Source organism: Anabrus simplex, chromosome 1 (assembly GCF_040414725.1).
Source record: "Anabrus simplex isolate iqAnaSimp1 chromosome 1, ASM4041472v1, whole genome shotgun sequence".
NCBI lineage: Eukaryota > Metazoa > Arthropoda > Insecta > Orthoptera > Tettigoniidae > Anabrus > Anabrus simplex.
In genome coordinates, this window is record NC_090265.1 from 1,222,516,024 (window position 1) to 1,222,531,999 (window position 15,976).

A 15,976-nucleotide genomic window follows, 5' to 3' on the forward strand; every position below is an offset into this window, starting at 1 on the left:
CAAAGTGTACTTAAATGAACGTGTTCTTGACTTGGCATACCTGGTATGTTTGAAATGTGTGATTTACGTCACAAATGAAATAAGGTACTGTACTTACATTATTCTTCCCACAACCGAAATCCACTTCCTGCGTCTGTCCGATTCGCATGGACGACCAGGAAATGTGTGAAATGTAATTTCTTTTCCATGCGTGTTTTTTGTGTGTTGTGGCAGTTCACTGCACAACAGTTTTTATTTGATTTAGGCATTTTGATACACTACTACTACCACAATTTCACACCCACAGTTACACAGCCTGGACTGACCGCTCAAAACAAGATCACCTAAACGTTACCGATATCTTCCGCTAGAGGCGCTAAGAGCCGCCGTGCACGCTCCCTATAGCCACTAGGGCCTGTCGCACCGCATGACTCCCTTGGGGTCCCTCGTACCCAGTCTCCGATCTCGGAGAATGAGGCCAAGCCCGCCGAGGTGGAGACCTGCTGGATGGATGTGGAACATGGCACCGGGCTACCTTCCTCTCTGCCCGCGCCATGGCCCGGTATACAGGGCCACTGCGATTGGAGGCCGGGTAGCCCCTCGCGCAGTTGGCGCACACCGGCGCCTCTTTACGTGCTGCGCAGGCTGTGTAGGACTGATCACCCCCACAACGGTTGCCCCTCACTAAGAGCCCACGCCTTTCCTGACGGTGGCCCCACCTCAAACAGCGGAAACACTGCAAGAGCTGTTGAGGGGAACGTTTCAATCTTACCTGACAGCCGCTACATGCTGAGGTCCTCTCCCGATTGGCTCTTCGGTTGACTGCTGTCCTGGGGGCAGTCCTGGGTTGCGGCTGGGCGGCCCGCTCCTGGTGGGCCTGCGTCGTCTTCCTTCTCCTGGTCTGGGGACGGCGTCTTCCACCCTGGGGTCTCTTCCCGGCAGGGGAAGAGGCCTCTTCCTGGTGGCTCTCCTCCCGTCCTGGTGGCCCCGAGGTAGCGGGTGGTCCCGCTGTATCTCCGTCTTCTCCCTCGTCCTGGCTGGCGGCGGTGGCGTCGATCGGTGCTGACACCTGCCTGCCTTCCCTATCCTGTGGGGCGCACATCGATGTCTGCATCTCGACAGACACGGTGGCAGCCTGGACCTGGATAGTGGCCCCCGAATGCCAAGGGGCGTCCTTCTCCATTGATGTGCTGCCGTCCGTCGTCAGGGGCGCTTTTCTGAATTGCGCCCTGGTAACAGGCCCTTTCTGGTGGGCCTGGGTCTGCGTCCATTTCGCCCTGGAGGGTGGTTGACGTTCCTGGTTGGCGCCCTTGTTGGTCTGCGTGTACTTCGTGAAGAAGAGCTTCCCAGATGGGGTCGCGCCGTCGTCCTCGGTCCCCGTCTCCATCTGCGTGGCTGCCTCCTGGTAGCCTGAGACGTCCAGGTGCTCCCTGAGTCCTGGTAGCCGGGCAACCTGGAACTGCTGGGACGCGCGCTCCTCGTAGACCTTGAAGCTAGCTGCCTCGTTAGGGCGAATGATGATCGCCCAGTCAGGGATCATATGGCCGATGGTCTGCAGGAGTGGCTCTCCGATGGACTCCGCGGTCGCATTGAGGTGGTCGTATACGTGGAGCGTCCCCTGGTGGTTGTCCTGCCCCCACCGGTTGTACACCACCAGCCCCAGGCGTTGGTAACCGGGGGCTTCCATCGTATAGAGCGCGTCTTGTAGCTTCTCGAAGGCTCCCTCGTAGTCGTGGTCGACCAGTCTCACTGGTAGCAATTCATCTTTCAACAACTCACCAGCCATAGTTAACATGACAAAGACAAACTTTTCAGAACAGGAAATCGACCTGTTAAGCAAAGGTCTAAAACATAATTGGCCAAGCACACGAAAAGAAAATGACATGATCAACACTGTAGCAGAGTTTGAGTCCAACATTACCAAACTCCCTTTAGATTTGCAGAACGATACCCGATACGAAATAAAAAAGAAACTTCCGACTCCAATCACACAAATGTAATAAAAAGTTTAAAAACTAAGATCAACGACAACAATATCATAGTAACTAAAGCGGACAAAGGAGGGACTACCGTATTATTATATAAGAACGAATACATTACAAAAACAGAAAACTTTTTTGCAGATGGGACTTTTTCAATAGTTAATAAAGATCCTACCATCAGAATCCAGCGAAATTTAAAAACAATAATAACGAATTCAACTTTTTTACTCAATGAACAAGAGCAACAAAAACTATTCACCATGAATCCTAATATTCCCACGGCCAGAGCTTTACCCAAACTACATAAAAAAGACACACCCACGCGTCCCATAATTAATTGCAGAAAAAGCCCGACTTGCAAGACCTCAAAATACATCCACCATTTCCTTAAAATATACTACACATTTAACAACAAATCCCCTCTAAAGAACTCGGTCGAATTTTGCAATATTTTAAATAAATTTAACTTACTACCTAACCACATCATGTGCTCCTATGATATTACGAACATGTATTCTAACGTGCCAACAAAACAAACAGTAAACATTATCAAGGACAACCCATCCAAACATAGCAATCTTAGCACCCCTGAAATAGATGAATTCATCAACATTCTAAACTTCGTACTAAAGAACAACTATTTCACTTTGAACGGCAAAATTTACCGCCAAGACGGCCTGGCAATGGGAGATCCCTTATCAGGCATCTTGGCAGACATATATATGGACTCGTTAGAACACCACAAAATAACTTCAAAAATAAAAGGACTCAGTCTGTGGCTCAGATACGTAGACGACACATTTGCAATAATCGACAGTAATCTCAACAATAGCAATGAAATTTTAGATTTTTTAAACACCCTCGATCAAAATATCAAGTTCACCAAGGAGGACGAGGTCAACAGATCCATTAACTTCTTAGACTTAACTATAATACGCGACAAGAACACATTTGATTTTCAAATTTACAGAAAACCCACCCACACCCCAATAACAATCAAAAATTCATCAATACACCCCAACTCCCATAAACAAGCTACTTTTTACAGTTTAATTTACAGAGCTTTAAAAATCCCACTATCACCTAAGAGTCTAAAAACAGAAATTCATTATTTTAAAAACTTAGCAAAATTCAACGGTTTCAAAATAGAAATAATCAACCGAATAATAAATAAAATCAAATATAAACTAGCAACAAACCTCGTCCCTGATAAACCCAAAAAATCTAAATTCGCCACTTTTACTTACAATAATCCAGGCATCTACCAAGCAACAAACCCTCTGAAAAAACAAAACATTGACATTGCCGCAGCCTGTTTTTAATCACAATACACTCAACATAAACAATAGTATTTACCCAAACTCAGGCATATACAGGCTCAAATGCACGCAATGTGAAAAATCATACATTGGGCAAACAGGCCGGAGCTTCCTTACTAGATATCAGGAGCATTATAATGCCAATAGACATAACAAGTTTTCAGCCATGAGTTCTCATATGAAAGATACAGATCATCATTTCACAACTATCGAACAGGACCTTACAATCGTCAAAATAGTAGGCACAGGAAAATTAATGAACGAATTAGAAAACATTTACATATATCTGGATCAACATTACAACAAAGACCTAAATCTCAATGATCTCGTCGAAATAAAAAAATCCCTTATATGAGACTTTACCCAATTTATTGCAATCTTTAAATCCAAATTTAAATAAAATCCTTAAAAATCTTAAACTAACTTCCAATAAAGATCCCAACTTCTCCTTAAAGGTAGCTCCCTCCGTCCCCGCCGCTGCTAATCTTCCACAGCCAACAGCGCGTAAGCTCAACCCTCCGCCCACCTCCTCTTCTCCATTACACCCCTCTCCCTCAATTCCACATCTTCAACAGCCAATAGCGCGCAAGCTCAACGCTCCGCCCATTTCCTTTCCTCCATCACACCCCCCTCCCTCAGTTCCACACAGATACAACACACGACATTCAAATCTTACTTGTTCCGAGACCATACAGACAACCAGTTCATACCACAAAAATCGAGAACGTAAGTAATTGAATATATATCATTTCGCCTAATTCAACCGTTTTTTTCCTCTAAACTTCATATTTTTTTCTCTTTTCATTACAGATTCTTCACCATATATCCTTCAATAGTTAATCTATATTCAAAACTACAGCCAACAACAAGTAAGAATGTTCCCATTTAACTATCAGTCTAATAACTACCCCAGTTAGCAAAGATCTATACGGCAACATTCAATTATGAACTCTTTATCACTCCTTCAACAAAATTATGGAGACCGCGAAACCACTTCGTAAATAACGAGATTAATGGATTAATGGATCCAACGTTATCATCTACATAGCGCCATAGTACAGTTTAATATTACAAGTTTTCAACAAGAAAGTATCAGTGTCATCTTAAGTGGCTACTAAGGTCCATTAACCTTCTCTTCAACATGTAAATCAAGTTGCTTTCAGCCGAATTTCACTCGAACTTTGATACGGCAACTTTAGCCATAGACCTTCTTGTTATGTGGTTAAGGCCTAGTTTGTCTATTTTATAAAATATTTTTAAATTACTAGCGTAATATCATACCAACTTCAACCTTTTCTTCGCAAACATTTTAAATGAAATTTCAATTGTAAATAATTATTTAAGAACTCATAACAATTTCTCACATTGTTTAATACTCATTTCCAATCTTATATTCTCATTTTTATATTTTTCACCATCACAATTCAGGATCCTGATATTTATCTTTGAAGTATGAGTGTAAAATGACTGATGATTCCCTTATAAAGACCGAAACATGTCCCTTCAAATTTTAGTTTAATAGGATGTAAGTCATAACTTTGGAAATTCAATTGTATTGAATAGGTTGATCCTAATATATTTTGGTAATATCTTAAACTGATGTACATTTCAATACGGACCAAACATGAAATTTGTAACATGTAACTTCCGTTCTTCCAAGGAAAACCACAAAAAGGCTATAGAATTGTTGAAGTCTAGATATAGGAAGGATGAGTTATTGAATGCCAGTACTATGTTGGAGAACTTGTACCTTTCGTGTAAAAGAAATATAGTTTAAGATCCATAGCACAACTGTATGACAGTCTGGAAGGACAGTTGAGAGCGCTTGACTCATTGGGAGTAAAAAACGAGAAATACACTGCAATATTATTCCCCCTTGTGGAGGGTGCCTTACCAGAGGTTATGTAAACTTGGGACAGGTATCGTGTACCAAAAGAAACATCTGGGCCGATGACATTCGATGTTAGGCCCCTTAAAACAACAAGCAAAGAAACATCTACCAAGGAACCTGACTGTTGCTTGACAGAATTGTTAGCCTTCTTAAAGATTGAGGTCGAGGTTGAAGAAAGAGTTAAGCTAACGCAAGGTTCTTTTGAAACCAATGAGTGGGGATCGAGTTAAGCAAAACGATAACACCAAGATTAAGATGAGGTGTAGCAGAACAACACATCCTTCTCAAGACTGTGCTGTAGCTATTGATTGTTCTTTAGAAGAACGCCAAGGAACCATAAAGAAAAGGGAGTTTGTTTTAGGTGTCCACTACAGGGACATGTCAGTGCTAAGTGTAAGATGTGTGTGAAAAGGTCATTTTGCAGAGGAAACCATTACGCTTTGATGTGTATGAAGACAGCCTCAGATAAACCTAAAAGTGTTTCTGTTTCATACACAGTTAGCGTGATAGCAGGTAGTAATGAAGGACATGTGACTTATCTGCATACTTTAGTTGCTAAATCGGCTGTTGGGGATACATAGACAGAGTGAGAGTTCTTTATGACAGTAGATCGCAGAAAAGCTACATAAAGAGGTCTTTTTCTATGAAATTAGAGCTGGAACAAAAACTCTAAGTCAAGAAGTATTTGGAGGTAGAAAAACAGCACCTGTTTGTTTCGAGTCCTATCAAATAACTCTGTTGGGTATGAACGAAGAAAACAGATGCGTGGTTACAGTATTAGGCTCTGATTGTGTTTGTGGCCGTTCTCCTCTAGTTATGCTGACTTGTCTAATTTACTGAAGGACAAAGAGTTGAACTTACCGATATTAAACAATATGACGGTAACCGTGCTAGAGACATTTAGGTATTGTTAGGAGCTGATGTCTGGGTTCAGATAATCACGCCAGACTTTGTACATGCATAAAGGAATCTGGTGGCTGTGAGAACTTATTTGGGATAGACACTTATGAGCTCTTCTGGGATCACCTCACCAACTGCCTCTTCTTATACTCTACTTACACTGACAAAATCAACAAGAGTACCGGATTTGTGGGAAAGTGAAGCTATGGGTACAAAAGATCCTGGTGAACAGATCAAAAAGGAAGAAAAGGAACATCAGGTCAAAATGTTCTTCGACAAGACTGTGACGAGAGAAGCATCTGGCCGCTACATTGTTAATTACCCTGGACTGATGGTTGTACTTCTCTCGAAACAAATCGCGAAGTAACTCAGAAACGATTAATGGGTACTTCAAAAAAGCTACGAGGAATGCAGTAATGTCAGAATTATGATGAAGGGTTTCAGGAATGGGTTAACAAGGCGATCGGTGTTGAAAACGAGATTTCGGATGGACCTACAGGCAGTGCCACTAGAAAGATCAGGCCAGTGTTTGGTGATTCCAGCAGGGCCAGAAATGGTAATTCCTTGAATAATTGCCTTGAACCTGGACCAAACCTCATTGACTTTGTTCCCTCTGTACTCACCAGTTTCCGATCCTAAGGTCTAATTGCTGATAGAAAAGGCCTTCCTGCAGATTATAATTGATCTCGAAGATACGCTTCATTTTCTTTGGTGAGATAATGGAAAGTCACCACTTTAGACATTGCAGGGTGGTTTTTGGTATCTGTTCCAGTCCCCTTATTGGTTTCAGTACTGAACCATCTTCTGGGTGGCGCCCAAACTCATTTGAAGGAAGTAGCTGCTAAAATGAAATATGCATTTTACGTGGACAACTGTCTTACTGGAGTTGCTTCAAAAGAAAAGACAGGGCCCTTTATTTTAAAGACACAAGAGTTGATGTCATCTGCAGGTTTTCAATTTAAGTGGATGGGTGAATTCCTTAGATTGTAATGTTCGCTCAACTGAAAATGTCTTAGGACTACGAATGTATTTTGACTTAGATGAACTTGGATGCAACTTCGACACAACCATATGTTTGATAACCCAAAGGGTACTACTATCCAGCGTGCAGAAAATATTTGATCCGATTGGATTTTTGGCCCCAGTAACCTTTATTCCCAAACTTGTTCTACAGAAGACGTGGCAAAGGAATATAGGATTGGATGAGGTTTTACCAGAAGATATCTGTGAAGAATTCCATCGATGGAACGCGCAGCTAGAATACCTACATGACTGTCATATACCTAGAAGGATTTCCTTAAGGACAACAGTTCATCGCATGTATTTGTTGACGCTAGCAAAAGGACGTTTGGTTGTTGCATATTTCTGAGGACAGAAGACGAAGATCAAATCAACTGACCCTCCTGATAGTTAAATCTAGAGCGGCGCCTCTCAAAGAACACTACCTCGCCTCGATCTGATTTGTGCGCTGCTTGAAGTTAAGATCCCTCGGTTGAGCCTTCGATGCCTACACCGGGATAACATACACACTGTGTTTGGATCTGATTCAGCAGTATTCTTAACTTGGGTAGCAAACAAAGGGCATTGGGCAGTGTTCGTAGAGAATCAGGTAAAGGAGATCCTTGAGTACAGTTAGGCTAGTTCATGGAGGCATATTCCGTGCAGACTCAACCTTGGAGACCTGCTGTTTAGAGGGTGTTCAACAAGACAGCTTTGGTGATCCCGATGGTGGAAGGGTCCCTCGTGACTTAAAAATTATATATAAAAAAAAAGGAATGGGCCTCGAACCGTCTTGAACAAGTGTTTTAGGAAGTTAACAAGGAGAGAAGGAAAACAGTTGTAGCCGCCAAAAGTACTGTTGTGAAAACGATCTTACTGCAACTAAGCTCACGATTCCTGAGTATATTAAAATCATTAGGACCATCGCTTGCACTTTGAAATTCAGACATAGTAATCATACGGATCGCGTATCAACAGAAATTGGTAGAGAAGAATTTCCCAATGCTGAGAAGAAGCTATTCTTCCTTATCCAGAGTGAAACTTGTTATAAAGAAGAGATAAATAAGTAAAGAAAGAAAGAAAGAAAGAAAGAAAGAAAGGAGCAGTTGAAGAATTCGCAGGTATTCACAGATAAGGAAGGATCAAGAGTCGTTGATTCTGACGACACTGCAGAATATACCTAATTGCAATTCCATCAGGACACGTGATGGCTGAAAGAATTATTAAACACTATTATTACTTTCATAATCATGCTGGGGCACACACACTACTTGTTTTGTTGCGCAAAAAGGGTTTGGATTCTTAGACGAAGAAGAACGGTGGCAGCAATTGTTCGGAGATGAAGAAATAAAAAATAAAGAAATAATGAGAACAGAAGACGAAAATCAAATCAAACTGACCCTCCTGATGGTTAAATCTAGAGCAGCGCTTATCACAGAACTAACAATACCTCGCCTCGATCTGATTTTTGCGCTCCTTGGAGTTATGTGAATAATGTAAGTTATGTGAATCATAATGTTCCTGTAATAGAAAAGTTAGAACACATTTTCAATTTTAATTTGTGCTAAAAAAATCTCCTTTCAGTTCGAATTTATAAAATCAATAGGCCTAATATTGGTGTTTAAGATAACTTATATTTCTGAAGAAGATGAACTCAAGCCACTACGCTCCTCTAGGTTCCTACAGAACCTAGAGGGAAATGATGTAACTGACTTAGACCAAGTTCAACCCTGCAGTTTGAACGACAGATGGCGTTATTTACAAGCTGTTAGCATGGGCGTAACGAATGTGTTACGGGTCTGCCTGCCCATAAAAATTCGGGTCCCCTTAACTAAAATGTAAAATACTATGAATAATTGATAAAATGTACCGATAATATAATAAATATTTTCAGCAGATACAAATAATGCAATAGATTGTCAACTTATATAAACAAAAGGATTATTCGTTATCGTAAGATTATTAACAAACAATGTTTAATAGGTTTTATTTGACAACCTGCGTAGTTTAACGGCTAAGCTGCTCAGCAGCCAACCATGCACCACTTATATGTTCGTATGTAATTTTAATTGGTTTCGTCTCTGTTATAATAATATTTATTCGATTACCAAGAAAAAAATCAAAAACTGTTTAAATAGATTTTGAAAAATATCAAGCCGCACAACTCATAAGCCTAGTCTATCAACTTCACGCAGAGACAGCTCGTTCGAAACTCAGTTGACTGATTGCTGTTACACCAACTTCTTAATGGCATTATACATTATTGTCAAATAAATGTGTGTCAAGAGTTAAATTTTCAGCAAAGTTTGTGTATAATACGATCTCAGGTTCACTACCCATCAACAAAGTATCATTTTCTAACTAAAATATTATATTTTGGTATCTATTTAAGTTGTTGTAATTATTTTTCAATAATTTGGTGCAGATCTTTTGTGTGGAACATGTCGCGATATTACAAAAAAAGACGGCAAGGGCAAGCATTGTTTACAGCTGTGCTGTGTTACATTCAGTACAATAAACTGCTGCTAAGTGTAACCAAGTGGCTATTCCTCTACGTACAAATTGTAAAAAGCAAACCATTTTTTCGACTGATTCTACAAAACCGCCCTGATATTTTCCGTACAGAGTGACACGACAGTAGGCTATATATATACTGTATATCTTTGTTGTATTTGCGAGGAGTCTGCGGGACCTCTTTATGGCCCGGACCCTCCTGCATTGCAGGTCTTGCAGGCCCTTACGTTACGCCCCTGGCTGTTCGTAAGAGCCTTAGAAATCGCTTAAAACAAGAACTTCGGATTTTCTCGATCACAGAGCCAAAATCAACGGGGATCCCTCCATGTTGGAGACATCGTGGTGGTGGAGAGCGACAAGAAGAACCGAACCAACTGGCCCTTAGGAGCTGTTACCTACAAGGGACAACGTGACTCGTATGGTTAGAATAAAGACAGCAACTGGTGTCTTCTTTCGTCCAGTACAGTGACTTTAATCTCTAGAGATAAACTGTCTTGAGAAGAAAGATGTTACCAACACTTCACAACACCGAAGAGGTGAGACAGTAATCAACAAAGATGTTCCGTGTAGTGACTCCGGAACTGGAGAGAGAAAAAGAAAGTTAATTCAACACTCGCTATGGTACAACTGTTAAATCACCGAGACATCTAGACTTATAGTAGCTCACATCTATGAGGTCAGTGCACGACTATAATTTTCAGAATGTTCATTTCACTTTGTGGCTGTGTTACATTGGGAGAATATGGAGAACACGAGTTATATCTTGTTAGAGCAATCGATTTCCAGCGGAGAAAAGACCGTGTTTTGTTCCACTTTGTTATGTAGTTTCCTGGGTTGTAGTTTTGAAGTCGATGTTGAGTTTGTGCTTGCTCACTAATTTAGACTGGAACAGAATTAACATATTCATGAAATAAAATAATCGTCGGACTATATTCATGAAATAAAATAATCGTCGGACTATGTAGTCTCACTTCGTACTTACCTGATTATTTACACACACAATTGTTGATGGGCGCCAGCTACAAATAAATGTAACGATAATAGAATGAGAATTTTGAATATCTCTAGGATGTAGGGTAATAAGCTTACTTCGCATATAGGGAACATTCTTATGAAGCGCAGCGTATTTGTTGATCGCGGCAATATAGGGTTTTAAACACAGCGGGCTGTGCTATGTGGCATCTCTTCAAAATAACCTACACCCGCGACTTAAGTTGCGTTTCGGACATCGTCTTGAAGTTGTCGTGTACAATTGAACACAATTACATATTACACCGTCATATACCGCGAAGTACCTAATTATGACGCGAATACTCTATAAGATTGTAATGAATTATTTCCTTTGTCACCAAAATATCGGTGAACACAAGCAGTGGTCATATGATATTGAATGTGGGGTCTGATAACGATGTACCTGTTGAAAGAATTGGAGCAAACTCGGGCATTTTAGATTACACGTTCCACTCATGCGTAAAGGCGGTTGCGTATGCAGCGAAGAGCATCTTGACCCGTCCCACGTTCGGATAATGTACGTCTCTACTATCGAGGTAGGTATACATCCTGTCTACAGTTATTCACAAATTATGCAGGGTTATTCAGCTAAGATGTCTACCTCAAATAAGACGTGAACAGCTTAAGTTACTGACATTCTGTTTTCACTTTCGTTAGTGGTATTATGGGGTTCACAATTGAACATGTAGTACTTTTCTAGGCTTTTTACAAAATTCATCGGCACACACGTTGCCATATGAGAACGTTATTTCACGCAAAAACTGCTTATATATCGGTACTATCAAGCTTACACTCGTAGTTACTGAAACGTCACACAGATCGCAGCACAGGAGAATCGGTCTCGAGATTCTTGCGATCTGCGATGTCAGTCTCGAGAGTCTCCGCCGAGAGCGTTGCCCATCACTACCAATCAGTTTTAATTATCTAAATATTACCCAAGGTAGAGAGCACTCTGATCACCTCAAACTAGTCTTAAATTCTAGTCCACAAGGAAGAATGCTACTAGAGCTTAGTGCCTAGATCATGGTGGAAGGCTGTATATTAATCAAAAGTGGTACTGTGGTGAATAAGGTAAAATATTACATACCTGAGGAATGACGAAAAACTCAACCTGGAGGTTTTGACTGGGAAAATTCCTAGGAAGTTATATTTGAACATTGTTTTAAGATGAAGTACAACTGTGCAACCATTCTCCCGTAACGCTATCAGCCCACTAAAGCTTCTGAAGATGTTATTGGTTTAACGTTCCACTAACTACTTTTTTTACGGCTTTTGGAAATTCCAAGATGGCAGAATTTTGTCCTGCAGGAGTTCTTTAACGTGCCTATAAATTTAACCACCAACAGGCTGGCTTGAGCTCGGTAGCTACTCAGCCCGGCACCACGGCTTGCTTGTAATTCCTCTAGAAGAGGAAGTAAATTCCGTGTCCTCACTCGGAGGGGTGCAGCTCTTTTTAGGCATACCTCTATGGGGGTGAACTGCACAAACCAATTTAACCAAATACGATGCCAGATACAATGATATTGCTTGTTGTTTAAAGGGGCTTAACATATAAGGTTATCGGCCCCTAATAGTACGAAATAGACGACATGATATGATAATAAAAATTATAAAATATATCCTGACTAGAGTTTAAAATGAATGTTGATGAAAAATGATTATAACATTAAAACAATCAGTGGATCTAATACGCAATGCGTTATTTTCCAAAAAATTATAGAAAATACCGGTGACAATGGAATAAGGCATTGCCTGGAAGTACAGATATATATATATAATCGAGTTAAAAGTTAAAATACCATATTAAAATACGCAAACACGAACTAAAATAGAGTCAATAGAATAAACGCGCAGTTAACAGAATTACACAAACAAAGGACATTATTATATACGATAAAAAAACCACTCTCCTTCATAAAACGGATGACGAGGTCTGCTGACTGCTCGTCATCTCGCAGGATGAGGGACATGGTACTCGGGAGTTTTAGACTTCGGTGTAGATCGACCAGGTCCACGCACTCCGCAAGGATGTGTCCCACGGTAAAATGTTCGCCGCAAGTACACATCGGAGGGGGTTCTCCTTTCAGTAAATAGGAGTGCGTTACTATACCGTGGCCGATACGAAAACGATATAATATCACTGCTTCCCTCCGAGAAGCCCGAAGGAAAATCTTCCATGCCTTCGTTGTACCTTTTATCGCTCTCAGCTTATCTGGAATTGGAGCAGCCTGCCACTCCATCTGCTAATGGGACATAACCAAATGTCTCAAGTGAGAGCGAATATCACTTGCTGGAACCCTGTAAGACAACGGGGGCAATGTAACTGCCTCCTTGGCAGCCTTATCTGCCAAGTCGTTTGCCTCTACACCAGTGTAGCTTGGGAGCCACACAAACGTGATTCTGGTGCCGGCATCCGAACACCCGGCCAGCAGGTCCTGGATCCGCTGCACCAGCGGGTGCCGAAGAAAAAAGGTATCAATAGACTGTAGCGAGCTCAAGGAGTCAGTACACAGCAGAAAGTGTCGGCGCTCATCGGACAGTGCGTACCGTAGAGCTTCACAGATAGCATAGAGCTCTGCTGTATACACACTACAGATTTGCGGGAGAGCAAAAAGAAACCTGTCGTTATCGACAACGAACGCACAGTCAACTTTCGTTTCTGTGCTCGAAACATCCGTGTAAACGACGACTGAATCTGGATACCGGCAAACAATGGACAGGAAGAGCCTCCGATAAATCGAAGGGTCCGTGTTTTCCTTCGGGCCAGTGTGCAGATCCAGGATTATTTCAGGTCGCGTATTATCCACGGAGGTACCCCTCTTGGTTGTCTGACAAGGCAGGGAACAGAAGGTACATCAAAGCATCTGTGACTGCTATCCAAGCGCATTCCAACCGGCCGCGTTGTTCGAGGATAAGCAGCGTACAGCCGACGGTTTCCATTGTGGAATACGCAAGGATATTTGGGTGAAGTGGCATCTGTCGTAAATTTGCAACATAGGACAGAAGCATTCGCTGGCGCCTCAGATGTAAAGACGGCACACGAGATTCAGCGAACAGGCTAGCAATGGGGCTGGTACGAAGAGCTCCCGTTGCCAACCTAACCCCGTTGTGGTGGATGTTATTCAGTTTCGCAAGAACACTTTGCCTTGCTGATCTATATGCTGCACTACCGTAGTCTAACCTGGATAAGATATGTGTCCCATAAAACCGTAGGAGCACCGTGCGGTCACGCTCCCAATTTAGTACTGCTAAGAAACTTCAAAATATTCAACTTCTTAGTGCATTGCACTCTTAACTGCCGCACGTGTGGTTCCCACGATAATCTGCTATCGAAAAGGAGCCCAAGGAATCGGTGTCAACTACGGGAAGAGCGACATTTCCTAAATAAAACTCAAGATGCGAGTGAAGAGTGCGCTTTCGGCAATAGTGCATAACATAGGTATTTGCGGTTGAAAACCGATAACCATGTTTTGAAGTCCACTGTTCCACTCTCCTAAGAGCTCGCTGTAATTGTCGCTGACTGCCATACTACGCGAGCTATAATGCAGAGCAAAATCGTCCACGTATAGCGACGGTAATACCGATGAACCAGCACCAGCGACAATACCGTTTATGGCCATCGCGAACAGAGTGACACTAAGAACCGATCCCTGTGGGACTCCATTTTCTTGAACGTGGTATTGTGAACATGCCTTCCCTACTCGGACACGGAATAGACGGAAGGACAAAAAATTCTCAATAAATACCGGCAAGTTACCTCGGAATCTCCTTTGATGTAGGACTGAAAGGATACCATATCGCCGTATGGTGTCATAGGCCTTTTCTAAGTCAAAGAAACCAGCCACCAAATGCTGCTTGCCGACGAAATGCTTCCTGGATAGAGATCTCCAGGCGTACCAAGTGGTAAGTGGTCGTGCGAGCGGCTCGAAAACCACATTGGTACTCGGACAAAAATCCTTGTTTCCCCAGACACCACATAAGTCAGCGATTTACCATCCTCTCAAATAGCTTACAAAAAGAGTAAGACAAATAGGCTTGTAACTTCCTGCCTGTCTGTCCGTTAGGTCATCAACCAGAGGCTGGTTGGATCCTCAAATAGCACCACCAAAGACTATGCAGTTATAGGGAAACTGCAAAAACCAACGGCAGAGCCCAAATGAGGCGTACTAGGCAAGATGAGGAGTGATGTAGTTTGCCATTGCTTTCCTCATTGGACTAGAAGGTGCCACTGCAGCACGACTGATCCTATGAGCAACACCTTTCATAACACTCAGACATTAGTTGTGCTCCAAATGTCATTACTCAGCACCACCCATACCCCAGCAGCTTCCATATTGTCACAGCCAGGGATGAGACTGGGACTTCGGCGGAAGCTACACTTTGCTCTGGCTTGTGCCAAGAGACGGATACAAAAATACTGCATCCATCAAGAAATGGCAACGAACTTCCTGCATACTTAGGATTTTTATCAGGTTTGAAGACAGGAATTACTATGCCCTCTCGCCACTGAGACGGAAACTCGATGATTGATGTTTGTTGTTTAAAGGGGCCTAACATTGAGGTCATCGGCCCCTAATCGTACGAAATGAGATTACAAATTAAAATTCCAAAATCCTCCACTGACCAGAATTCAATGCGCGAAGACGAGGAATGATTGGATGGATTGATATGAAGTTAAAACGATCAGCGGATCCGACCCACAGTGCTTCACATGCACAGAAGCTGGCACAAAACAATAGTAGTACGGACCAAGGGACTGCTTCTATAGCACGATGCTGAATCGATTAGAATATGCTCGTTCTCGAAACGGGTCCAAAATTCAGGTCATCGGCCCTCATAATGGTATTTATCGCTAGAAAAGTAGAACCATGGTATTTCCCATGTGGCGGCACTAATCAAAAGTAGCGTAGACTCGCGGCATTCCATACATTATGGTACGACTCACAGGTAATGAAATTCGCACATGTATTACAGACCTAATGTGTTTCGCACATTGCGGCGCCCTTGACAGGCAACGCAAACCTATGGTGTTCATCACCTAGGTGTACTAACCACAGGGACTCGTACTATCCCGTGGTGTTCCTCATAGAGTAGGTACTAATCATAGGCAAGCCAGAACCATGAGTTCCTTCATCCCATGGTGTCGCTCATATAGTGCTACTAATCACAGGAACTGTAAAAGCCGTCGTGCCCACGTTTACTACTAATCACAAACCTATTTGGTACCCAACATAGTGGTACTACGCGCAAGTAAATGCGACCCATGGTGTTCCCCGCGTAGTGGTACTAATCTCAAATAGTTTCATGGGTCTAAGTTGATCATCCCTTGGTCGCCCCTTACGACAGGCAAAGGATACCGTGGGTGTATTCTTTATCTGCGT